Source organism: Erythrolamprus reginae, chromosome 2 (assembly GCF_031021105.1).
Source record: "Erythrolamprus reginae isolate rEryReg1 chromosome 2, rEryReg1.hap1, whole genome shotgun sequence".
NCBI classification, from domain to species: domain Eukaryota; kingdom Metazoa; phylum Chordata; class Lepidosauria; order Squamata; family Dipsadidae; genus Erythrolamprus; species Erythrolamprus reginae.
In genome coordinates this window covers 84,346,717-84,373,637 of record NC_091951.1, presented here as the reverse complement: position 1 = coordinate 84,373,637, position 26,921 = coordinate 84,346,717, and the positions used below count along the sequence as shown (strand labels likewise).

General features: G+C 37.2%; 1 protein-coding gene across 4 annotated transcripts in view; it reads right to left on the bottom strand.

Moving 5' to 3' along the window:
- PTPDC1 (protein tyrosine phosphatase domain containing 1) overlaps nucleotides 1-19,636 on the bottom strand; it is a 49,773-nt gene extending 30,137 nt beyond the window's left edge. For 2 of the 4 annotated variants that reach the window (XM_070735765.1, XM_070735766.1), the window contains exon 1: nucleotides 19,474-19,636. The gene's annotated coding sequence lies outside the window, so the exon portion shown is untranslated. Of the gene's footprint in view, nucleotides 1-19,461 lie in introns of all 4 variants that reach the window. The other 2 variants (XM_070735768.1, XM_070735767.1) reach the window with 2 other exon arrangements.
- Nucleotides 19,637-26,921: the final 7,285 nt, after the last annotated feature.

Sequence of the window (26,921 nt, the reverse complement as noted above, 5' to 3'; positions counted from 1 at the left end):
CTGGCAAATCCACCTGTGCCTACAGCATCCACCTGCAACTGAGAGGGATTAGTCCCCAGACTATCCTTCTATGGCTCAGATCATAGAACCTGAGAGGCCCCTTTGCAAGAGATAGCTTCTGAATGATCTGTGGGCATTGACCCAGCTGCTGGTCAATTTTCTTCCTTCATCCAAAATTTTCATCGATACCATCAAAAGATCCTGGAGCCATCCTTCCACTGCCCCTGGCCCAACTTCAATGGAACACAAATTTTATGGGTTTGGCTCAGAGACAGATGAACTGTTGCAGCTTCCCACTGTGGACATTTCTGTACCCTCTGGTATTTTCGGCTATTTTTCCATCTGAAGTGTTGGAAGGCCTTAAGCCTGATGGACAGAAAACCAAATCTCTACTGCATAAATCCCACCAAGCAGCCTCTTGGTCTTTGAGAGCAGCTATGGCTGCATCATTCTTTAACCAGACCTCAAACATGTGGATGAGGGAGATGCAATCCAGATTAGGTCCAGAGGATTCCTGGCTTTGTCTGGGTTTGAATAAATTGTTGGCTGCAGATAAGTCCTCTGCGGTTGCGACTCTCAATTCCACAAAATTTGCATTCTGCGTTATGGCAGCTAGTGTCACATCTCGCTGCATGCTTTAGCTCTGCAAATGGCAGGAGGATGCATGCTCTAAATGGTGCCTGGCTGCTGCCCCCTTTATGGGGGATTGGCCATAGAGAGGTTGCCCCCGGTGCAGGAGAGACAGGCTTCTATTCTATCTTTTTCCTAATTCCCAAGAGTTCAGGGGGTGGAGGGCCATCCTCAATTTGAAGAAGCAGTGTGTGTTACGTTATCTTGGGATGCATTCGACAACAGGATTGATTCACTTCCTTCAACTTCAAGGAAGTCTATTTCCATGTGTCAGTATGTCCGTCACACAGGAGATTCTTGAGGTTTCTTGAGGATTCTTGGCTCACTTTCAATATTGAGCACAGCCATTCATCCTTTCCTCGGCCCCCAGGACCTTCACCAAGCACCTTGACGTGGTGGCAGCATATCCGAGGGCACATCCATTATGTCTCCAATGTTACTTGGATGACAAAATTATACAATCAACATTGCTCAACGAGCACGAGGACCTCCTGTTCACTATTCAGACTTTGCAGGCACATGGGTACTCGGTGAACTTTTCAAAGAATCATGTGGCTCCCACTCCTGAATCTTGGTACAACCATCAATGTAGTGACATGCAAGGTTTTCCTGTTCCTGGAGTGCCGAGAGAGCAATACTTCTATGGTGCGGATCATCCGTCAGCAGCAGCGTGTGCTCTTATCCCTATTTTCCCACCTGCTGGGAAGTTCATCTCATCAAATAAAGGAACATATGAAACAGTGTATGGATATGGAAACAGTGAGAAGGCTGGTTTACAAGGATAGAAAGGCATACAGAAATATGGTAAATAATGTTATAGTGAATAATACAAGGAAGAAGGATAGTATTTTTTTTTTTCCCTTCAGAATAAGGAAATTACAGTATGGGAAAAGAAAAAAAAACCTTGAGATGTCTCAACCTCTTTCAATAATAGATGTAACTGCTAAATTCTTTACCTGCTCCCAGATTTAGATGCAACATCTATAATCTCACCAGTCACTGACATATTGCAGTTTTTAATGTGACAAAGCAATGGAAAACATTAAATGCGCAAAGAGCAATCATATTAATTGTACTTTTCAGCAACTGTACCAGTCACGAATTACAGCTGCACCTTAGTCTAAAAATACAGTTCAAGCCTTATTTAAACAATATATTTACATAATTGATCTGTTTCTTTAAAACACATTTCTTCCTCGGATTATAGAACATAATAAAGAAATCCAAGATTTTAGTATATCTTTTGATTCTCCCAAACACAAGGTTAGCTGTAAAGATTATTTAGCATCCTATATGAACCAGGAAGCTCTAACTCAAATAATAAGTGCCTACAAGATTATTTCAGTTTTGAAGAGCAAAGGTCCCTATTGGATTGTTTCAATCTTCCCTTAATATAATATTTCATTTCAAAATGTATCTACATACCAAAAAAAATCATTTCACCAGCTTACTTTTAACTTCCTAGGTTTTATGTTCTTATGAAAACTAGTTAACAGTAAGTCTAATTTCTTCTGGATGTATTTAATCCAATTTTAAATCCATCACATTTTTGGCAAATTCTATAAACTAATTACTGTATGTGTTAAGTAAAAACTAGAGAGTTTTGTTTGGCTTCAATTTATAGCTATTTGGTTTGTTTCTTTGATGAGTACATTTCATCTTTTGAGGAAAGGAGTTAGAACACCATTTCATTAAGTTCATTGTAATCTTAGACTCCTGTAATATTCTTCATTGTTAGCTTTTAATTGAAGTGGGTGTTATCAATTCATACAGACGTGGTTCTTAATAAAACTATTAAGCCAAAGGAGCTTGAGGGGTTTTATGAACATACATCTAAATTAAGTAATAGTAGTTCATGGTGGTCCTTTTTTTAAGGCATTTACTTCTAGTACTGATGAGATCTCCAGTTGACTGCATGTACGACAGTTTCTATAGTATAAAGTATTACAAAACATCAATAAATTGCTAATGGATTGATTGAAAGGGTGCCAAGATAGAACAAGCATTGGAACTGAAACCTCATTATTCATGTAATGTTCAATAAACCAACTTCAATATGTATTTTGATTGCCAATGTAATTTTTAATAAAGTGATAATTTTAAGTTTGCTCTCTAATGTGGTCATGCGTTCTTTACTGTGGTCCTGGTCAGCAAGAAGGTATCCTCCCCGTAGAGGTAAGATATTTGTTTTCGTAGATTTTCACGGGTACAGGTATGACGGTCTTGGTATATTCGAGTTTCTTCCCGTGGAGGATTTGAAAATTTCTAGCGACGTTTCGATGAGGTCCCACTCATCATCTTCAGGCTGGTGTTTCTGTCCTTGTTCTAAGGCGAACACTGCGAGACCTAAGCTGCCTTCCTTCTATAAATACTGGTGGCTGGGTGTGGTTTGATGGCTCAGCAATTGCCTGCTGTGTAGAAACTTCCTGGTGAGTCAGTGGGGTAACATATGGAGTCGTTGATGTAGCTGAAGTATGCTGATTAGTTAATGGTTGTTGATTAGGCGTGATATCCTGAGTAGTTGGAGCTTGCAGGCTACTTGATTGTTTTGCAATATGTGTTCTGAGTCTAGTTTCTGTTTTTATGGCTGGGTTACGTTTGAGGGCTGGTTTCCAGATGTCTGGTAGGCGGGAGGTATCATCCCGCTTGTTCATATTTTGGGGATGTTTTTCTATCTCGATGGCTTCCATTATTACTCTTTTGCTGTAGGGTTCTGTTTTGGAAATTAATTTAGTACTGTCAAAATCAATTTCATGTCCTGTAGTTTTGAAGTGTTGGAAAAGGGAGGAGGTTTTTTCTTTTTTCCTTAATGTTCTGCAATATATATATTCACAACTTAGAACTGATCTTTCAGCCAGCACTTCAAATTATTATCTTTCATATCACCAATCAGTTTTTTACCATAGCAATATTTATTCCAAAATATATCAAGACAATATTTTGTACTGAAAGATTGCTGCAGCTAACTAGTATTTTGTTTTGTCTGTTCTATTTTGTGCAGGTAGTCCTCATTTTGTGACCAAATTGGGACTAGATTGTTAAGCAAATAGATTTCTAAGTAAATCTACTTTACAAACTAAAAAGTTTGTAAATGTGAGGATTAGTCTTAAAGTTACTTTGTTATCAGTGTTATAATACTAGTAGTTGCTAAACAAGAACTACTTGTAGTTTTCAAGTTTGAGTTCTACATTCTTAAAAAATGACCAAGCACAGGCCAAAATGTTATACTGGACAATATTAAAATTCCAAAATAATGGAATATTCTAGATGGCCTTAAATATGAATTATAAACAAATTAAGTAGAGATTGGTAATACCACCTGAAGAATGTTGCATTCAATAATGCAAAGTAATTAGGGTATTTAGGAGTTACATGATAGGTTTTACTTCTCTTATGTTGATGAGAAACCCATTCATATTTTTTGGCAAAGATGAGCTGCATGCATTCTTAACAAAGATAATCACACCATTCATAATTTAGTCAGTCTCTTGCTTTCTATGGAATATTGAATTCCAATTCCCACTTAATATTCCAGAGCACAGAGAAAGCCTTTATGCATACAGAATGTGAAAAATGTTATACAGTACTTGTATATTAATGAAATAGTCTGATTCTTAGGATGTTTTCTTTTTCATTATTAGGAACATTTCTTTTCCTGAACAGAGGAAGAAGACAATTGCTTAAAGCTGTATTGTAAATTACAAACAATACTTATTAAGATGGTGTTCATGTCAACAATTGATTACTTATTTTTCCCGATTGTTTTTACTCAAGAGATGTGGCATGTTATTTCAGGTTATGTTCCTAATTCTCCTGCAGAGATAATGAAGCCATATGCCTTTGCATCATTAGCTGCTGGCTAATCAGATCAATTACATTTATCTAGACAACATGTACCTTTAAGTGCTCTCACAGATAAGAAACTCAAGAAGCTTGCCTGATTTTTCCAAACACTATGTTGCTTACACAACTTAAGGAATATTTCATCCCTCTTTATTTGTATAACAGTTCTTGCCTCTTTCTCTCAAGGTTGTCACTCTCATTCTCTATCAAAATGATCTGATATCATAGAAGCATGGCTGAAATGGAAATGTTTCTTCTCCTTTTACTGATTGTCATTTCCTAAGATAATCATGTCTGAAAGATACTAATTGGCAGGACCAAAGTCAACTGAGCTTTTCTTTACTATCTGAAACGACTCAGTGTTGGGTTTCACTTACCTTTGCTACTGTTTTGAAATGTGTGTGTGTGTGACTGATACTTCTGTGCATGCATAGAACCTTCTGCGCATGTACAGAACTTCTGTGATGATGTCGGAGGGTGGGCGGAGCCTCCCGCCACCATCAGTTCACCCAAACTGGGGTGAATCAGTAGAAACCTACTACTGAGACTACTGTATTAGAGTTTTAGGTCAATACCAGCTCGGAGAGGGGCGGCATACAAATTTAATAAATACAATAAATACAATCTATACTAGGGTCAGTACCAATATGGCAAATACAACATGGTCAATATCAGATATCTATAGGGTGAGAAGGCTGTCTTATTTCTTTTCATCCCTTTAAAGGTGAAGAGAAATTCCATGTTGTAAATTATCACTTCTTTCTAAAACCCCTTACAAAATAGGGCTTTGTAGTCAGGAGTGCCTCTGGTTCTCTTCTTTCTGTCAGATCTTGTCCAGAAGATGATTCTGGGCAACAGGTGTTCAGCTCCAGGCTGCTAGCTCATGATTTTATTCTCTGTTACTTAAATGGAAATGCTCATTAAAATAATCTATTTGGGATAGAAATGCTTCTACTATGCAGATTAAGTTCCGTAATAATGGTATCTTCACCTAATTTCAAGGAACAGAATCTTTAACACTGTTTGGAGTCAACACTGTGGATAAAAGTGAATATGACAAAAATGAATTCGGAAAGGCTGTTGCTGTTTAAGTTCTGTAAGTCAGTAGACGACTTGTCTTTTAGAGGAGGATTTGACATACTCTAGAACAGGGGTAGGCAAAGTTGGCTCTTCTATGACATGTGGACTTCAATTCCCAGAATTCCTGAGCTAGCATGATTGGCTCAGGAATTCTGGGAGTTGAAGTCCACAAGTCATAGAAGAGACAACTTCTACTCTAGAAGGAATCATGACCACCTAAAAGCCAGTTTTGAGCTCAACAGTTTTCAGCTGAAAGATCAAACTTTATTGCTCAACATTCTAGCATCGTGATGGCACATAGAGCCATAGTATTGTCCTATGTCAGCTCCAGTGTGCATGTGCGCCCTAACCAGCTGATTTTCAGCCTCAGGGAAGGCTGTATTGCTCTTGGTAGGCTTCAGTGAAACTTCCCTTAAATCCCCAGAGTACAAAAAAAATGCCCAACAGGCAAACCAGAAGTTCAGAAAAGGACTTCCAGTTTGCCCGTTGTGCTGTTTTTCATACTCCGGGGCTTCAGGAAGCTTCCCTGAAGGCTCCGGAGTGCAAAAACAGCACAATGGGCAAACCAGAAGTCCTTTCCTGAACTTCCAGTTTACCTGTTGGGCGGTTTTTTCACCGTCCCAGGCTTCAGTGAGGCCTCTACGCATGTGTAGGGACAGAGGGGGTTGTGCGCATGTGCAGTGTGGGGGATGCACATGCGTGGGAAGAGGAAATGGGTGTGATCATGTGAACACGTGCTAGCACGTGCACACATACCCTTTTGGCACATGAACCAAAAAAGATTTGCGATCACTGTTCTAGCAGCAGTAAGATTAGGCCCAACTTCACAGTTCTAACTATGATACTTCCTGAGTCATATGTGTTCTGCCTGACTGGGCTCAGGCAATTCATAACAGTCCAAGGAAAAGAAATCAAACACACACGTGCTCTTCTAATCAGCAAACTTGTATTAAACAAACAAAAAAGGGTTAACCAAAACAGTCCTTAGTGTCAGGAAATAATGATAGTGCAAGGCATAATTCAGCCAAATACAAAACACAGGAAAAAGCAAACAAAGACAACCTGCATGGAGCAGAAACGTTTCAGGAGTCCTTTGAACCTTTAGAGTGAACAGCAAGTCCCAGAGGTTTCACCTCCCATGTGCCTGAAAAGGCTGGGTTGAAATCCAAAGGCACGGAACAGAAACTTCAGAGCAGGAACCACAAAGTAACACAGATAAACAGCCACAGTTTGCCTTGTGCCTCTGTTCCCTTTTATACCTTTAGCTCTCATTAAGGGAACCACACCCAGCCCTCAGTATAAGAACCACACCCAGCCCAGGTGCTACTCTGATCACCTGTAATAATCCTTCAAGTGAGCCCTCCTTTGCATGACTCTTCGGCTACGCATGTCTATGAATTGGTCTGCAGAGGAATCCAAGGAAGAGAGACTGTCTGAGGGACTGCATGCCAAATCCCCTGGGCTGTCTGCTGGGTCCTGCGTGCTGTCTGCCAACTCCTCTGAACCAGGGGCCTCATCCTCATGGCTGTCTGCCACGTCTTCCTGGCTGTCAGCCAGGCTTTCGCACTCAATTTGTGCCACATCTCTCCCATCTGTGGGAGCAACGGCTGGCCCAAGCCCAAACACAACAATATGTACTACTGTCAACATTTTAGAAAGGAATTACAATACATATACTTTTATATTGTACCAGAATATTGTCTACTGTTTCCGCACAACTTCCACTGAGGAGCTGTATACTGCATGAGCCAAAAAAGGCTGAGAAAATATCTACACATCTGTCACATCTTGGACATAGACTGTTTCAATTCCTCTCCTCAGGATGCTGCTATAGGTAGGACATAGCATGCCAGAGCTACTAGTTGCAAAGAGTTTTTTCCCTCATGCCATCACTGTACAGAACAACGAATTTCCACAGTATTGTCTCACATCTAAGGATATTTATCCATGTAGTATGGCTGTATTACCATTATACTTCTCATCTTTACTACTACCTTCTCCTATTGTTATTTGTGTGTACATACTGTTTATATGTATGTTTGTATGTTTGTAAACAAGGTTTGTATTACCTTGTTTATACATGGGAGAAATTTCTTGTGTCCAACCCCATTTGGCCAATAAAGCATTCCAAAGTATTCTAACTAAGTGTTTCAATGGTGTTTCACAGCTTTAATAGGTTTTTAATAGTTATTGTTTTACGTGTATTTAATTTCTGTTGTACAGTATATTGCTTTGACTATATATTCATGAGAAGGCAGCACAGTAAAATCTTGATTTGATAGGTTAACATTGAATAGATTTTGATACTCTGGAGCAGATAAAAATCTCACCAAAGTAATGGATACTTCTCACACAATTAAAGTAGTCCATGCAGTTAAATTTAAGATAATTTTAAGATATACGTGATAATAAATGATGTTCCCATAAATATGATATAATTCTCTGCAATTATGTACTTTAATGGGTAGTTGGAAGTAATCAATATCCCCAGTAGTCCATTAAATCAAGATTTCATCATATACGAATAATAATAATAAATAATAAACATAGTACAATAAATAATAAACATAGTACTATGAAAAAAGCACAGGGATATTGTTACTTCATGAAGATTTATATAATTTTATCCTGCTGCATATTCTATGGACAGCCTCATCTCCAGTAAAGTATTATACAGTATTTAGACTCATAGTAACTAGTGTATAAAAAGATTTGCATTAGTAAATTATAGTTTGCTATTCCTCTACTGTACCATTCAGCAGATATTTTATTCTAATGCTTCTATCTTTACTAAGACGAGTAATGGAATGTATTCAATGGTAGAATTTGTTTGCAATAACTGTTTCTTTTTTCTTCAAAAAATTCTATGGTGTTAAGATTATGGGCATCACTTTAATACATTTATTTATTTTATTTATTTTTATTTTATTTTATTGGATTTGTCCTCTCGCTGGACTCAGGGCGGCATACTATTTTATTTTCAGTATCCAGTACTATATTCCTTGCATTACTCTTTCATTTGTTATTTTGATTTTTTCTAAACAGTAAGTTTGGCTTTATTGGCCAGACAATCATTAACAGATTTAATACACCTTGTTCAGTAAATGTACAATTCTCTTCATTCCTTTCCTAGACTTAGAATATTTCAGGATATAACTACCTATGGAAATGAAGGTGGGTGTATTTTTCACTCCCATCATTGTTTACAAGGTCAATAAGGGCAGGTGACCAAATAGTAACAATAAAGAACAAGCTACAGAACTACTTCACTATTATATGTGGCTCTTGGCAGATACCCATTGATACCTGATATTGAATCTCTCATGGAGCAGATTGCAAAAACAAAGATATAGTCAAGAAAGTTCCAAAATAATACAAGGAAGAAAGAAAAATATTTTTGAAATTAACAGGTGGTTATTAAAAGTTTATATGATACTTATAAAAGAGAATTACATTATTTTTTATTGTGATTTCAAGCTTATATAAAACCTTATGATTTTAATACTGAAGCTTGATATGTCGCTCAGATTTTTTAAAAAAGTATTTACATATACCGTAATCTTAAAATTCAAAACAGGACATAAGGAGTGAAGGAAAAAAATATACTTTACTTACTTTTTTAACAATATATTTTTAAACAGTACACTGGTTTTGAATCTCTTTCTCTCTCTCTCTGCATGCACCCACAAAATGAAGACTGGATAATTTAGAAACTACAAAGGAATTACAGAGGTAGTGCTGTGACAGGTTTTTTCTCTCTTTAAATTCTGTATGGCACCTAATCTCAAGGCTTGAATTTTAAAAGAACAAAGCGAAAAGGAGCATGTTTCAGTTACATATGGAATATAAGTAATAACCAAGGATCCAGATTAAAGACAGTAAATAATCAACGGGGTTGTCATGAATGTTGGTCAAGGGTAATGGGGGATAATTAACAACAATCAGATAGGGACGGAAGATAAGCCACACAGAAATGCTTTGGTTTTGCTAGTTTAACTCTCAAGACATTTTTTTTCATCTATGGTAAAACTCAAAAACTTTCAATTGAACTTTTAAATAAATGCTTGTCCTACTGAAATCAAGTTAAAATTTGATAATGAATAGAATTAGCTGCCCCCTATGTTAATTTTGTAACAGGAATGATATATCTCCGTGATGGCAAACCTATGGCAGGCAAGAACCATTTCGGAGGGCATGCAAGACTTTGCCTTGTGTTAGCTCCAGCCAGCTGATTTTCGGCCTTGGGAAAGGCCATTTCTACCTCCGGACGCTTCACGGAAGCTTCATAAAGATTTGCCATCACTAATTTGCCATCTCTTTTTGGAATGCTCACAACTTTGTTCCTAACTTGATTTTGTGATGGATTGAGGAAAGGAAGTTAATAAATCAAGAAAGTGCTAGATATTTAATACAGATTTAAATGGAATAAAGCTTTTAAAGTGTAAAAGTACTCATATGTTACATAAAGAGTAATATATTGCTCAGTATATGTTATTAACTGAATCAATAATACAGCAAAATTATTCCACAATCTTATCTGAGTCTATCAAGGAATGAAAACATAGGCAACTTCAACCCTCCAACCAAAGAAAATCAAAGGAACTACTGCAGTTCATAGCCATACAATTGTTGAAAAAAGACAATGAAAAAGAATGCAAGATTTTACATTATTTGTATATTTTTTATTTGTGTATTATTGTGTATTTTTATATTGTTATTTTATATTGTAAGCTGCTCAGTTGCTTTAGAGTTGAAAAGGATCTAAATCTAATAAAATATTTTAAATTAATTTAAAAAAATTCTTTTTGGATATAAGACTTTATGTTGCTCTGAGAAAATACTCTGTGGATGAGCCTTCTCGTATTTTGCATTTAGGCATCTGACACAATCATTCGAAAAGCATCATAGTCTAACAAAATACAGTACATCCAAGGACATTCATCTCATAAATCCTTAAGTTGTAATCAACAGAAAAAAATAGGTGATGATACATCTACAATAGTAGCATCTCATGTATAACAAGTGGGAAGCTGCACCATGTGAAGTATTCCAATTAATTATTAAAGTGAATTTAGAACTGTCACTACTCAGTGCTGCACCAAAGGTCATTGAATAACGGTTTAAGTGGCATTTGAACTTGAAGTGCTATCTTTCCCTTGGTAATAGTCATTACTTGAGACAGCGGTATTCCAGACAGAAATTCTGATACAGAGCAGAAGAGAAGACTACAGCATCCAGTACTGTAATGTATGCATTAAAATCCATAGATTTACACTATGAATATTGGCTTATATAAATGACACATTTTTCAAAAAATTCCAGACTTGGCACAATCTTTCTTCTAAGATGCCAGAAGAACTCAGAACAACATTTTAAAATAACATAAGTGAAAAGTATTCCAAAATGCAAAAAATGCCTTTTCTTATTAAAATGCATTCTCTGTTTTAAACAGATTTTACTTACTCAGTAAACTTAATGTTAACACTGTCATAATGGCTTACATATATTAAAAAGTATAAAGTCATATTATTCAGCATTTGGGAAAACCTTATTTAAAAACAAAAATATTAATTAGCAATAAATAATCAAATTGCCAGAATGCTATCATACAGAACCCAGCATAATAATGTTCAGAGGTTTTACAGTAAGATGAGCAAGTTTTCAGCTAAAACCATAATTGTGCATAACAATTACTTTAAAAATATTTTTTCACTTTTATTAGAATCACCAATTTGTATATGGATTCGATAACTACACATACATTTTTCTTCTATGACTTGCCAATTTTTCAACAAATTGGCTGCAGTTCTTTTATTCCTGCACTTTCATAAATCCTAATTTTATACAGAATTTTACACCTTAATCCTGATCTTACTTTAAATGAATTTTAACAAACATTGCATTATGATTTCACATGGACTCACTTACCTGTAATCCAGGGAAAAGAACTGGTAATGGTGGACTCTTCCATTACTCTCAGTTCTGCTTAACCACAATAACTAAACCATGGTAGAGAATCTGCTTGCACCATAAGGTTACTAAAGGAGCTAAAGGAGCACTGCAGTTTTTGCTGTGCTTAATTGGATTTATAAAAGGTAATCTTGGAAGAGTCATTAACAGCTTAGTTTCTTGTGCTGCGCTGCATAGTAAATACAAAATACAATACAATACTAATATTTATCTTTCTGCTATTCTGTTTCTTCTCATTTTTACTGTATTTCTTATTATTTTGCATTTATTTGGGTCATTATAAATTAAACCTAGAAAATGTCAAGTTATGAGATAAAACAAAAACAGAGCTAACGAATAAAGAGTAACTCAAGGTTCTTATATTAATATCACTTTTAAAGAAAAATCATAATGCAATATTTTTACTATTTTGAAATCCAGTTAATTTTCAATTGTCAACTTTAATGGGATATTTATAATAAATTCATATATAATATGCATACATTTATGAAAAAATAGTTTTATTTTCATTGCTTTACAAAACAGAAAATGAAAGAAAACTGAACAAAGATAAGTATTGTTGAGTTCCGATACTGAAAAGACAGGAGACTGGTGTAGTGACTTCAGCTCTTTATTAGGTTACAGAGAGTAACTTCCAGCAGCAGTATACAAAAGGCAGGGGGTTTAAATAGGGAGCCAATCCGGCAGGGAACCCATCAGAATTTTACTATTTTACTTCACGGTCGGACTGGAGTGAAAACTTCCCAACTTCTTCAGGATATAACAAATATAATGCATATAAATGTATTCATTTAAACTGCTTCAAAATTGAAAAAAAAAAAGCAACAGAAAAGCAAAATTATAAAGTACGAGTATCATAGCCATTAAGAGTTACAATCCAATATATATTTATCTAATGTAAATATTATTCAAGTACAGATAAATTCATTTCTAATATATTAAAATATTCATTTTAAGCTTATATTTTGTATGCCTTTATGAATGCATATCTAGATCCAGATTTACAGTACAATCCACTGTTTCTGTTCAGTTCAATAGACTGAATATAAGTGCATAATGGTGTACCAGTTGCAGCCCTATTTGGACAGCTACTCATGCCTTCATCACCTTGAGGTTCAATTACTGCAAAGTCCTCTACATGGGGCTAACTTTAAAGAATGTTCAGACACTGCAGTTAGTGCAAAATGCAGTTGCGCGAGCTGTTACGGGCCTTTCGAGGTATACCATATTTCAACTCCACTCCGCAAGGCTGCACTGACTACCGATTGGTCTCTGAGCGCAATTTAAAGTGTTGGTGACCTACAAAGCCCTACATGGCTTAGGACCAGGTTACTTATGGGACCGTCACCTGCCTCATGAATCCCAGCGACCGATCAGGTCCCACAGAGTTGGCCTTCTCCAGGTCCCATCAGCCAAGCAATGCTGTTTGTCGGGACCTGGGGTGGAGTCTTCTCTGTGGCAGCTATGGCCCTTTGGAATCAACTCCCTCCAGAGATTTGTACCACCCCCACCTTCCTGGCCTTTCGTAAGGTTTTAAAAACTCACCTCTGCCATCAGGCTTGGGGCTGTTGAGCATTGGCATCTTGCTCCAGCCACATGTATGATTTAATGGAATGAATGTGGAAGACTGTTTTTTTTTAAAAAAAATGGGTTTTTAGATTAGACATAGATTAGTTTTAACGTTGGGTCGCTACATGTTTCTTATTGTATTTATTCTGTTTTGCAAGCCGCCCTGAGTCTACGGAGAAAGGCGGCCTAGAAATCCAATCAATCAATCAATACGAAAGACTGCAGGCAAATTGCTTGGATTCAATTACTATTGAAATATGTTATGATTATTAATAACATGTGATATATGTCATGATTATTAATTTCCATAGAATTAAGTACATAAATTTTAGTTTGATTTCTACCTTTTATACAATATGTAAGGTTAATTCAATTTACTTCTGCTATATTAACCTTCTTTCTGAAATGTTTATTATTTAGAAAGGAAAAACAAATGTCGTCCATATCTTTAACAACTCCTATCTGCCATAGACTGCATGGCCAATGCTAAGGAAGCATGAAAGTAGTAACACAAAAATACTCTTCTCTTGTAATTAGTCTGACAAAATACAGCCTAAATAATTCAATCTACTTAAAGTAAATATACCATTTAAGAGAATAAAAGGATACAATAAATATAGCTGCCAAAACCTAAATGATTTTTGACACTGTATAAGAATTCCAAAAAACCCAAACCCCAATAAATGCCATGTAGAACAGCCTATAAGCTAAAATGAAATTATATTTTAGCAACGAATTTGCTTGTTCTAATTATTGTTCCTTTTGCATTATTGACAATGTATGAGTCACTGTATTCATTATGATCTAATTCCACTAGAGTATAGTAATTTAAATTCACAGAATTTTAGAGAGAAGTATCTACTGTAATTATGCAAACATTACATTTCTAGCAGCTATTGTATATATGGGGCCTAATTCTGCAATCTAATCAAGTATAAAAAAATATCGTATCAGCCAACTATTTGTCTCTGACTACTAGGCAAAGAACCTGAATTTCTAATAAAGGTAGAGTTTTGGCTCATTAGAGTGAGCTCATTTAAAAGTGCAAAACAACCTTCTACTTTTCCTAAAATGATATTTTTAAAAAAGTAGACAAAAGAAGCATAAAATCTTGGTTCTGATCACATATATGAACACATCTCCATCCATTCTTTATTATCTTACTCACTGTTATTTTTGACCTGTAAAAAAGTGTTAAATGTTGCCTTTGGCCACTAAAAGGTTTCCTACTCTTGCTTTTATTTTAGTGTCATTTTCTTTGTTACTAATACTTGCATTTTTACACATTGACCTTCACTCCAGAGCTAGATTTGGTGACATCAGTAGCTGACCAAGAAAATGAGAATAGCCTTGCTGATCTTAGTCCCATCTAGCCAGTATTTCATTTCACATTTCAGATTAGGCAAATTTAGGTAATGCTCAGTGGGATCGTATGGAAATACCAGAGCACAATAATTAACAAGTTAAAAGGTAGTAGTAATAGTAGTATAGCAATGTCAAACTATTTCAATATTGTTGCCAAGGAAACAGCATTATGTGTCTCTATATTTTTCAGGAACTGAGCTTGAATTGAGGGATTATCTTTTTTACCTCTTCAATAGATATTTTTGCATAAGAACAATATGAATACAATATGCCTGTTCTATTCACAGACACTCTATGTAAGTATGAATCAGGAAAGGAAGACATACAGCACAATCTTATCTTTACTTAAAATTTCATTTTCTATTCATTCATTTTCATTTCAGGTTTCTATTCATTCTCAAGTAGATTGAATGCGTATCGATATCTCAGATCATCATTGCATGATCTGCAGCAGAAGACAGCTTGTATCTCAGGGATTCAAGGACCAGTAGACGAGGAATGTCATTCACACAAGGGAAAATCAAACAATTATTACTAACAATGAATACATTATTACTTGATGTACACTAAAAAAAGGGCTTTAATTACTATTCTGCTATCCAAACATTGTATTTTTTTAATGTATGACTAACCATGTTTTGCTGGGGGTCATTATTCCATACCTGATAAATTAAGTCTTTAGGGTCCTATGATTCTAGTGTTCTGGAAATACCATAAGTAAATATCAATAGGTACTCGACCACAGGTACCTTTTTATGGGAGAGGGGGAAAATATCCATGAATTCATTTCACATCCGCACAAAGCATGCCCATCATTATAAAACATCCCATTTTATTGATTTGAAACAGCAATATCATGCAAATAAGTCATTTCAAAAATTAGTCATATGAGGTGCTGCTCCAGATACTTCTGTTAGTACAAAACACAGTAACAATACAGGTACTCTTTGCTTAGCTATGGTAATGGGCTGGAAGTTCCATTGCAAGGCAATATTGTTGCAAAGGGAGACATCACCTGACCATATTGCTTAGTGACAACAATATCAGCAGCTCCTGTTGCTGTTGCTAAGCAAGATTCATTGGGTTGTTAAGTGAGAATATCCTCCCAACTCTTTCTGGTTTCCAATAACAAAAATCAGCGGAGAAGCTAGCCAGAAGTTGCAAGTATCAGATGATTGATAAATGGCAGGTAAGTGGCTGTTCCCAAGTAGTGAATGGTGCACAAGAGTCCATTGTTGAGTGTCACGAGTGTGGTGGGGGTTGGGGTGGCCACTGCCAAGTATTGGAAACTTAGAAGAGTTCTCAGAAGCTGGCAGGAAAGTTCATAAACAGTGACCACCCAACTATGGAACAATGCAATTGTCATAAATTCAAGCCGGTTAGAAAATGCTCAGATAACAATCACATGATCACAGGAATGCTGGAACAGCCATTACTTCAAGGACCCATTTATAAGAACTCATTGAGCACCACTGCAATTCAACCAGATGTTGAACAAATGGTTGTTACCTGCAATACTAACTGGAGCTGGGCATTTCAGACACAAATATAACTAAGTGCTTCAGAACAGACAAACACACTACCTTTCTGCAGTTCCTTAAAGCAACTGCATCTGTTCACAGGATCATCCACAGCAGGGTACTATCAGAAAAAATGAACTTGCTTTAAAAGGAGGCAGACTGAAGTTGCATGGATGCCTCTGTGTATTTTGAAGCACCTTCCTTCTTTTGAATCAGAAACAGTGAACACATTTGGTATTAATTGAAAATGCCCAAGCATATGATGCTGTTATTGTGCTACCTTTACTGATTTGATTTGCTTCTGCCGTCAATTGAAAGTGCTACTTTTAAGAATAAAGCATTCATGGAGCTATAATTTCTGCAGTGTTATTACATACGCACATTTGGCCAAAGACTGCTCAAAGTGGGCAAGGGACCCTTTTTAAAAATGCAAGTTTTTGACCAGCTCTTAATTTGCTGAATTCTGATATCAGATAAGGACTTTTTAATTTTATTTAGTCTCTTCTCCCCACCTCCACACTAAGCCGCTCCGAGTCCTCGGAGAGGGGCGGCATACAAATCTAATTAATTAATTAATTAATTAATTAATTAAGTGTTGCATGGTTATTCATTACTTTTGCACATTTGTTTGTTTGATTTATTTCTATGTTGCCCCTCTCTGAATAATCGGGGCGGCTTACAACATATAAAAACAGTAAATTACAATAAAATTAATCTAATTAAATTAAAAAGCTATCTAAAATCTCTAATTACATTAAAAATCAATCACACTCATTCATTCATTACATTTTTCTGCTATTTTTAATGCTGAAATGTATAGTTTTAATCATTTTTAACATGCCTAACCCTGGTAACTGAAAAATATATGCTTATGTATAATATTGCCTGAATAATCAATGTGTTTTGTATTAACCATAAAAGAACAGAACAGTAATCATTTTAAAATAACAAAGGCTAGATGCAACATGGGAAAATTAACTAGAAAGAGAAATAAGCTGCAATTCTGGCCATTTTGTTTATAATGTGCTTCAGATAATAATAAAGATAGAATACTTAAATATTGCCTCATTTGTTTATATATTCTCTTGTTATCTAACACATAGATCACCACAAGAGAGTTACTGTTGAGAAAAATAAGATGAAAATATTGCTTCAAAAGCAATTGAACGTGCTTGGTTTAATTGTACATGCTATCCTGAGACCAATTACCCCACAGGTTTGGCACCCAGGTTTTATAGACAATGCAAAGCTGCTAAAACAAGTGTTCTCTCTAATAAACTAAGCATCAAGGCAACAGCATAAAAAGAAAATATATTTTTCTGTCATCAACATGTTATCAAATCTATCACCTTTTATTATATGTTAATGCAGAAAATGGTAATATGTGCAAAATAACATTAAAAATGAAGAATTTAGAGCAGTTTTTATAAATGTAATATGCACACACTCTCTCTAATTTGAATCAATTTTAATAAATTCCAAAAAGTTGGTAATATAAACAATAATGCCATTCAAATTCACCAAACCTCACAAATGAAAATATTTATCTCTCAACTAGATGGTATGCATAAATGCAAAGTAAAGACGAAACATTTTATTATGAAATAATGACAAGCCGCATCACTGAAGAAATACACTCCTACCTTAAGTCATGTGTAATTCCTTGAACTTTACAACATTTTAATACTGCTTAATTTCACCGATGGGATTATGCAAGTACAAAATGAATTAGACTAACTGTGACATTTGCACTCAAGGCTTTTTTTAATGAGGTGGAACAGCAGGAGCATTTGTTTGCATCCCACATAGGGAGGTAAATTACCCGAAGTAAAATGTAGTATTAAAAAAAAGGATGGATAAATCTTTTTATTTTAGGCGGTAAAAATCTTGAGAATAATTTCATTACTATCAGATTTTCTGAGCCACTAAATGAAAGGGAGAAATCAAATCTTATATAGCACTGGAAAAATGTGGAAAAAAGCTCAGTGAAAATTCTGGTCAGTTCAGGCCTGTTAAGATTTTTAAAAAGATTTTAATATATAAATGAAATTATCAAGAAATAATATGCAATTGGTTCAGCACCATTATTTTAAACTTACCTCAATGGGAATATAAAGTGGATGTTTGTCTCACATAAAAGTCAATAATAGGACTTTAGCATACTTGATGTTGGAAGAATAAAAACAAAAGTATTTCTGCGAGAGGAAATAAAATATTTCTGGCTGGCATCAGCCAAAAGCAAAGGAGACATTTCCTGACAGAACCATTAATCTGTGGAACAGCTTGCCTCCAGAAATTGTGAATGCCCCAACACTGGAAGTTTGTCTAACCATTTGTCTAGTGTAGGGTTTCCTGCTTAAGCAGGGAGCTGGGGTAGAAGACCTCCAAGGTCCCTTCCAACTCTGTTGTTGTTATAATAAATTGCAAATAAATTCTGTAAAATTGGAATGTGTTGTAAAGAGTAAAAAACATCTTATAGACCTATGAACACAGATTTCCAACACAGGTTCAAATAAAGCTATGAGTACTGAATGGTATCTTTAATATGTGTGTGTGTATAAATTAAGGGACACTAGGAAAGATCTACTGTATTTTGGCCTTATTTTGGCCTCATCAGCTAGATAGATGATAGATAGATAGATAGATAGATAGATAGATAGATAGATAGATAGATAGATAGATAGATAGATAGGTAGGTAGGTAGGTAGGTAGGTAGGTAGGTAGGTAGGTAGATGCATAGATAGATGCGTCTGTGTGTGTGTGTGTGTGTATGTGTGTGTGTGTGTATATATATATATATGTCCCATATATATATATGTCACATGTTTAAGCTGAATTTGAAAATTAAGGGAGACTAGGATAGATCTATTTCGGCCTTATTTTGGCCTCATCAGCTAGCCATACCCACTGGGACTTGAACCTGCAACCTTTGCCTTGTAAGGCAGAGAATTATCCTCTAGGCTACAGTATCCAATCCCTTCAGGGATTGGATATATATACACATACACATACACACACACACACATACACACACACATATACTGTATATATACACACACACAGAGGGATACAGTATTCAGAAACTGAAAACAGCAGATCTTGGTTTGGATTATTGTTAAGCAAAAACAAACGTAAAGCGGTCTAGGTAGGACCTCTCACACTCTTCCACTCCTCCACACCTGTTTGCTTCTATTTGGAGTCGCAAGGAATGAAGAAGACAATATAGGATGCCAAAGCCGAAAAGTGTTGAGAGGATGAAGCACTTAAACCTCCACACAAGACTACTTTCACTTGTAAAAAATAATAATGAGAGAGTTGGCCCAGAGGGAGGGCCTGCCATAGGAATATCGGGGGCTGGTGGGAGGCGGAGAGAGGCCACAAGACCCTAGCAACCCCAGCACCGAGGAACGGAGCCACTGCGAGATGCGAGCCGCAGAAGGAGAAGCCGTCGCCGCGGAAGACCGACGCGCGACCCGGAACTCACCGGCGAACCCACCTGATCAGGGCCGGCGCCCGGAGAGCCCCATCTGGCGCTCATGCACCTCCTCCCGGCGCCGGACCAGGCCGGCATTGGAGAAGGCCCGCGGGAGGGGAGGGGATGGACGGCCGCAGAGAGGGAGAGGCACAGGCGACCGAGAAAGGGAAGGAGCTGCCAGCGCGCCTGCGTAGCGCGGGAGGCCGGCTTTGTGGGCCTCGGCTTCTGGCGGGAAATGCGAAAACCTTCACTGAGATGCTTTTCCAACGGCCTGGATTGTGTTAGGCTGCATTAAAAACGCGGGTGTTAGCCTTTCCGTTTTGGGTTTAGACTGAACGCTCCTCCATATTCAAGCTTTGCAGTGAAAAATTTCCAGTTGAAGACTATGATTTAAAATCTAAATATTATGCCTTCCCTCGCCCGCACTGCCCCTTTTGACCTTATTGCCTGATCCCCAGCAATCAGACCCTCTGAAGACCCCCACCTGATAGGACTTTGGGGAAGGAGGATGCCTTCGAGTCAAGGCCGACTTCTTTCAACTATCTGGACAAGTCCTGAAGTTATCTTAGCAAAATTTCAGTTTGCTTTTACCGACTTCCTAGGTTGAGAGACAATAGCTGGCCCAAGTTCACTTTAGGCAACTTGTGCCTAAGATGGAACCTGAACTCACAATCTTCTGGTATCTAGCCTGGTGTCTTAATCACTGGGCTAAACTGACTGTCTTAAAGGATTGCCAGACGCTGTCACTACCAGAAGATACAGTTCATACATTGCTATTTATTATTAATATTAATATTATTATTATTAATATTATTTATTAGATTGGTATGCCGCTCCTCTCCGAAGACTCGGAGCGGCTCAGAACAACAAAACAGTACAAATCCAATGATTTAAAGCAATTTAAACCCCTTAATATAAAAAATAGTCATACATCTCAGACAAACCATACATAAAAATATTTTCCTAATTGCTCCTTCCTAGCACATAAAAAATGTACCATAGCAACATTTTTTTGTTCTGCCATGTCTCTGTAATGGTGCCTTCCTTTCATTCCCAGTCCATGAAGGAGATAAAGTCATTCCTATTCCAACATCACTCAAATATACAAATCCAAGTTAGACTTTGACACCCATTGCTCTCAAAGGAAATCTAATGATTTCAAACACTACAATAATAGAAGCAAGAGGGGGACAGATATGGTAAAACTCAATTTCAGGGCAGGTAGTTTTTTTTACCAATTTAAAGGAGGGGTCAAATTCCACTCCAGATGAACTTGATCCAATTCTTTGGCTACCAAATGAGAAGAGAGGATACATTGGAAAAGATCCTGATGAAAAATTGAAAGCAAAAGGAGAAGGGGTAGTTAGTGCCATCACTGCAATTTGGCAAACTCCAGGAGACATGGCATGCTATGGTACATGGGGTCATGAAGAGTTTGACACAACTTAGCAACAGTTCAACTACTCAGCGGAGTAGTAAGAGTGAGGTGGTTTTCAAAGTGGTGAGAACAGTGTTTCCCAACCTTGTGCCACCAGCTGATGCAAATATACCAAGGCAGAATGCTGATGCTGCGCAAACGCTGATGCCATACTACAGCAGAGAGAAGCAGCCAGAGAAAATCTAGCAGGCGCTTTCTCTCGGGTCTTCCCCACCCTTCAGAGGCCTCACAGAAGGAGAGCTGTATGTCCAAAAGGCAGCTGAATCCTCCTACCCCCAGGCAGCCGCATGGTGAATTCTGGGTCTTACCTTTCTGTTCCAGCTCGCGTGGCTTGCACAAATATACCCAAGGTGAGGTTTGCACGTGACCGTAAGATTGAGGTTGGAATATAGGTGGGATGATGTTGGGCAGTGTAGCTTTGTGTTCCCACATGCGGGCTGGATTAATTGCTCTTGGCCATATCCAGTTTAGGGGCCGAGATTTCTCCATGGACCAGCAAAATTTTCTCATGGACAACAGGTTGGCAATCTGTGCTCTAGCAAGTCTGATTAAGAACATTAGCAAGTTGCATTTGTATTGCACAAGAAAATAACCTGGGTCCAGACAAAACCAATAGAGGAACAACTGACTATTCACTTGTCCATGGATAATAGGAATGAGGCATAAACAGTTTCTTCCCACTATGGCCAGAAGCAAAAATCTACCGGAGTCTGGATGCATTCTTTCCACCCAAACAAAAAGAAAAACAAAGGAAAGGCCTCTCAAACCTATGTTCAGTCCACTATTTCTTTATGACACTTTTAGTCTGCTATTTTTTCTTCATGGTTTATGAACCCAAGATCAAAGTTAAGTTGCCTTGGAAAATATTTCAATAAAAATAGAAGTTAAAATATTTAACAATGAATTTCTTACATTTTCTGCAAGTTCTTTGTACTGATAAAATCACTATTTAAGACCACACATAAAAGCATTCAATATTTTCAATAGACCAAAGCAGTAGAAACATTCCCCACCCCCTTTTCCATTCCAGGAGGCCTTATTTTTGTTCATGGTACAAAAACAATCAGGACAAAAGAGTGGGTGCATGGTCACACTGAATTATACTAGTCTTAATGGATTTCTGAGTTCAGCAGAAAATGTGAGAATTCTGAATTACTCCATTGTTACAATGCAATGCTAATCAGAAGACATCAGAACAGAACGGTGCTTTCTTTATCACTTGCAATTGTTTCTGAATACTAATTCTTGGCCTAGCATAGCGATGGCGAACCTTTTTTGGTTTGGGTGCCAAAAGGGAGAGGGGATCATGCACATGTGTGCCCACACCCATAATTCCATGTGTCCCACCTCCTGCTCCTAGTACACGATGGCACACCCATTTTTTGCTTTCCCCAGGTTTCGGAGCCTCTCTAGGGAAGGTCTGGTAAGCCTGCCGAGAACTCTTGGGTGATGGCAAAAAATGCCCCAATTTTTGTGAAATATTGCCTGGTTTTTGCTCATTTTTTCACAAAAAATGGCATTTTTGCCTTTCCCCAGCACCCAGAAACTCTCTGCAGGCATCCCAGACCCTCTGTCCACCTAATTTTTGTGAAAAATAGCCACATTTTTCACAAAAATGGGGTGCGAGGGCAGGGCTTCAGCACAACAAAAATGGCTGTATTTGGTTTAACCAACATTTTCACCTTTTAAGAGGGGAAACGGTGCGTCTTATAAAATTAAAATAAAAAAAAATGGTGCCCATGGACCGGCACTGACTGAATCAGTTCCGTGATGTTATCGTGACATCACCAGTGGATCGCTATCGATTCGGGTGAACCAGTTCGAACCAGGAGAAATCCACCTCTGGCTCCACCCCCATCTATTCTCTGCCTCCCAAATCCCAGCTGATCGGGAAGAAATAGGGATTTTGCACTAACCTTCCCCTAATGCCCACCAAACCACACCATGCCCACCATGCCATGCCCACAGAACCGGTAGTAAAGAATTTGAATCCCTCTACTGATTGGAACACTGCTATCTTGTCTCCCTAGTCCTTTTCATTAAACTAGACGTGACCAGAAAGAAAAAGCCTATGGTTTAATCTCTATATCCTAGAATCTGGCTCCTTTGTGCTGCAAATGGGCAATTAACTCTTGTATTTAAGGTTTCATTCTGCAATTAAGATCATAATCTAGTTGAGTTATTTTCTTAGAGTCTTGGGCCAAATCTGAACAGGTTGAGAGCCTGGAGAACTCTGTTTTACTGCAGACTCCTGGTGTGAAGCCTGACACCAAGCACGAATCAAATCCTTTTTGAGAGCTGGGGAGCTTGGCTGGGCACCTGCTGCAAAAGAAGCTGTGGGCTGCTTAATTCATTCTTTGTTGACACCTGAATATAAATTCTCCTTAAGGGTACAATTTGCCCTGAAGGCTCTAAGAAAATATCTAAACTGAATGACTGTTTGGAAATCCTAGTTTGAATGACTCAGGAAGTGCTGTGGATTGTGAGATAAGCAAAAAGAGTGGATTGGTAGTTCCAAGCCATTATTTCTTTCTTTATTTCTTCATTATTTCTCAATTCCAACACTGATGTTGCCTTAAGACAATGTTTTCTTATTCAAACAACAACCACTCAAAACACCCCACTATTTCACCCCACTATTTTGCTCTACATATATCAGAATTTACAATTTACTTAGGCCCCAAGTTAAGGAACGAGAAGAGTGTAAACCTTTATGGAAAGAGTAATTTATATAAGCTCCAGTCATTTGGATAACAGATTCTAGATAACAGAACAATAGAATTAGAAGAGACCTTGGAGGTCTTCTAGTCCAACTCTAATTTGAGGGTTCTCCTGGGTGTAGGATAATAGAAATCTTCGGCATGTTTTGGTTTGCAAACATGCCAAAGATTAAAGTATGGCAGCCATTTTATTAATGTGCCTCATATCATTATCCCAGTGCTGTAACTGTTCATCAGATTAGAGAATTGGTTTCCTCCAAGCAGGATAGGGATTTTTGCTGCTATTTGGCAAAACTCAAATTCTAACTGTTTATTAGGTGGGCGTCTTGGCTTACTATGATCATTTGTCTTTCTAACTACTTAAGGTAGTTTGTACCCACCTGGGTGACTATTCTCAGTCAGGTCAGTTATCAAGCATCCAAAAGGTGATCACCTGAGGGGACAGCTTTAAGAACAGTGAAGGGCTGCAAAATAATTTACAACCACAAACTGGGCGTGGCTTATTTTGTGGGTGTGGCTTGCTGGCTATGTGACCAGGTAGGAGCGGCTTGATGATCATGTGACCGGGGAGTGGCTTAAAGTCATGTGGCTGGCTTAAAGGTGGCCAACCTGACGTCACTCTAGTCAAAGGTTTCGGTTATGGCGCCTGGCTTCTCCTCACCTCAAAGAGATACAATTTCCCTATCTATTTACTATTGCTGAACATCCAAAATATGCTATTTATTTAATTCTATGTATTTATGCCATATGTGTACATACATATTACACACAGGCACACAAAAATATACATTATCTACTATATAAACTGTATGTGTATGTACACCCACGCAAGCACGCACAGCTCTTCTAAAAATATACACATTCAACCTCATTTACTGAAATAGGAAAAACATACCCAGAGCCCAGTAGGGAAAAAAATAAAAAAAAAATAACATTTTTCTACCAGTTCTGAATACCGGACCAACATTTTTCTAATGGTTCCATGTACCTGACCCTAACTGTAGGAGCCCATCACTTGTCGTAAATACCTATTTTTAATTCTTCGAAGTGACTAGTTGTTAAGTGAGGGCTACCAGTCCAGGGGTGGATTCTACTTACCTTTGCCATTGTTTCACATCGCGACGTTACAGAACCTTTACAGAGCCATAAGTGCCTTCATTCTAGTTCTATTAAGGAAAGAAAGTCACATTTCATCTTTCCCTCTTTCAATTGTGCCTATTATAGGAAATTGTTTTACCTTTGTTCTTGCGCTAATGGAACACAGTTGGAAATTCCCAGAGGCAGCTTTGTTTCTTGCCCTGTTTACACAGAACACATTACACAATTGCCGTCTTGACTGTGACAATGGGACAAAGAGGAGGCTTGTCAGCAGATACGGCACTTGTTCTCTTCTATGCTGAGAAAACTGTGTGTGTATGAGAGAGAGCGCATGCGCATGCTATTTTTCTTTTGGATGTGTGGTTGAGAAAAATGCATATTATTCTAAAATGTAAGGAAGTAGAGAAAATAGTGCAAATTACATTGGGACAGTGTTTCTCAATATTATGAGATGTATAGACTTTAACTTCCAGCATTCCTCAAAACAGCACTGTTCTAAAAGCAACCTGTGCAAGGGATTTCTATATAATACTGTGTATATGTATTATTTATTAGATTCTTTTATTTCACCTTTTTATGTGTAATTCAAGGTGTCAAAAATAGCTAATATTCCTGCTTCCTTTTTTCCCTACAGCAACAACCCTGTGAGGTGGGTTGGACTGAAAAACTGGCCCAAAGTCATTCAGTTGGCTTTCATGCCAAAGGAAGGCCTAAAATCACTGCCCCCAATGTAGTTATTTTATTTTATTTTATTTATTTATTTATTTATTTATTTATTTATTTATTTATTTATTTATTTATTTATTTATTTATTTATTTATTTATTTATTTATTTATTTATTTATTTATTTATTTATTTAGTCCAATACACAATGAGAGTTTTAGTGGGTATATATCAATATACACATAGTAAAATACATGATGAAGGTTATAGAGGAGATACTCATAGTAAAATATATCTATGAAAGAATAGAAAAGAAGATATAGTAATAGAACATACCAATGAAAGAATAGAAGAAGAGATATAGGAATAGAAGAAAGGTATAGGAGATATAGGAGAGCAATAGGACAGGGGACGGAAGGCACTGTAGTGCACTTACTGGCCTCTTAGGAATCTGGATAGGTCAACCGTAGATAATCTAAGGGTAAAGTGTTCGGGGTTTGGGGATGACACTATGGAGTCCAGTAATGAGTTCCACGCTTCGACAACTCGGTTACTGAAGTCATATTTTTTACAGTCAAGTTTGGAGCGGTTAATATTAAGTTTAAATCTGTTGTGTGCTCTTGTGTTGTTGTGGTTGAAGCTGAAGTAGTCGCCACACTACTAGGCCACACCTTAACTAGGCCGCACCTTAACCATTACACTAGACTGGCTATCATAATGTAATCAACACATGAGAATTACCTGGCATGTTAATATTGAAATGGGAACTATTTTCATTATAAACTGCCAGATGTGTAAGCAAGCTTTATAACCTATAAATCAGTGAGGGGTTATAAATAATTTTACTGCTGGCTTGTGCACGCACTTGCCCATGTGGGTGGGTGGGCAGATCATCCCGGGCAGGTGGGTAGAGCATCCTGCCATTGGCACTACCAGTTCTAAGAACCAGTCTGAACTGGGAGCAACCCACTGCTTCTATAAATGTAAAACTGGCCTAAAAACCAAGACATTATGAGTTCTAGTCAAGCCCAAGGCATGAAAGCCATTGGGCGATTTTGGGCCAGTCACTCTCTGTCAGCCCAACTTACTTCACAGACTGGTTTCTGTGGGGAAAATAGGAGGAGGAAGGAGTATTAAATATGTTTGCCCACTTGAGTTATTTATAAAAGTAAATAAAGATAGCATATAAATAAAGTTCTCAAACAGCCTTCCGGATGTGTCACCATTGCAACTTCTGGGATGTTCTTTTTAAAAAAATAATAATTTTATTAATTTTTTTGAAAACAAAAACAACAGAACAAAAAGAAAGGGAATGTGTAACAAAAATATCAAATATGAAAAACATGTTCACAGTTATATTTTTGTGTCTTCGGTTTCTCCATTTTTCTTTGAACTTACAGTCATTCTATTATCTTTTTTCCATCAATTCAATTGTTAAATTTACCCCACACGATATAGTATTCTTTATCCTGTTTATTCTGCAACTCTAGAGTAAGTTTACTCCATTTTGCGCATTCCAATATTTTCCTAATTAGTAAATCCTATGGTG